Source organism: Suncus etruscus, chromosome 8 (genome assembly GCF_024139225.1).
Source record: "Suncus etruscus isolate mSunEtr1 chromosome 8, mSunEtr1.pri.cur, whole genome shotgun sequence".
Taxonomy (NCBI): domain Eukaryota; kingdom Metazoa; phylum Chordata; class Mammalia; order Eulipotyphla; family Soricidae; genus Suncus; species Suncus etruscus.
Genome location: NC_064855.1, coordinates 120,514,261 through 120,515,666, shown reverse-complemented (window position 1 = coordinate 120,515,666; position 1,406 = coordinate 120,514,261). Strand labels below are relative to the sequence as shown.

General features: G+C 31.2%; 1 non-coding gene across 1 annotated transcript; it reads left to right on the top strand.

Annotated features, from left to right (window-relative positions):
- The first annotated feature begins 222 nt into the window (after positions 1 to 222).
- On the top strand, positions 223 to 326 carry LOC126017141 (U6 spliceosomal RNA). Its single transcript, XR_007498808.1, has one exon. It is a non-coding gene; the product is annotated as a U6 spliceosomal RNA (small nuclear RNA).
- Positions 327 to 1,406: the final 1,080 nt, after the last annotated feature.

Here is a 1,406-nt window from a genome sequence, read left to right as displayed (position 1 = left end):
TAAACTTAACTAGGAAGTGTTCAAAACTACTTGTGTAGCATATGCTTGTCAATGTAATTGCTTAACTCTGGTATTAAATTTTGGGAATTAATTTAAATTCTAATTATTGAAAATCATAAACTAAATAAACATAGAAATAGCATCAGTATAGATAGCTGTCAAACAAACAAATGCAGTGCAATCAAACTACAAATTTTCTTTAAAAAAAAACCTATCACTATAGTGCTCACTTTGGCAGCACATTTACTAAAATTGAAATGATACAGAGATTAGCACAACCCCTGAGCAAAGATGACACACAACTTCGTGAAGTGTTCCATTAAATAAAACTACCACTATAATAGTTCTAAATGAGAAAAAAAACATTTATATAGCAATCTTTTGATAAGGGGCTAATATCTCAGAAACATAACATCTCATAAAATATTTAATACCTCAAAATATTCGTCAAACTCTAAAGCAAAATGGAGAAAATTAAATGAGAAGTAGATCTAGAGATTCTGTCCCAGAAGATACATATTGGATAATCTGCAGTAGTATAAAATTCTCACCATTACTTGTATTCAAGAAAATGTCGATCAAAATGACAATGAGCTATTACTTCATACCAATGAGAATGATCATTAACAAAAACAGAAATAAAAGGGTCTGTAGAATAGAAATTAGGGACACCTAATTTCTTCTATGGGTGGTGGATAAAAGGGTTCCTTTTATAAGAGAGAAATATTAAAGAAAAAGTTTAAAAAAGACACACTATGGAGATATCTCAAAATACTAAAAATATAACTGCCATATGATCCAGCAATTTTATTCCTAGCTATCTTTGACAAGAATGCCAAAATTTTTACCCAAAATATATCTGCGCGCTTAGATGTATACAGTACTACTTATAATTACCAAGCTCTGGAAAGAATTCATATCCCCAAAAGCATAGAAGGGGATGAAAAAGTTGTAGTCCATAGACACAGGGAAATAATACTTAATAAACAAGGAAAGATGAAATTTCCCCCTTTGAGACAACATAGATAGAAATGGAAGTGTCAGGTTGAATAAGTCAGAAGTCAGAAGAAGGCACATACTAAATGATCTCACTTAGGTGGAGTAGATAGGTAACACCCAGAGCAACTAAACTCTGTGTGACCACAAAATATTACCTGGGAAAGACAGATAGGGACCGAAGGTTGGTGCTAAAGAAATTGGGATGCTCTGGAGTTGGCCAGATTATAGTAATATTATACCCCTAAATAATCAACTTATGCACTTTTGCAAAACTGATATCTCAATGAATTAATCATAAAAACCATGAAATGGTTTCATAAAATTAAATTTAAATTCTATAAAATAATCTTCATGGCTGTTTTTATATATATAGCACATTCTCACAGATAAAATCAAAGCAAACTATC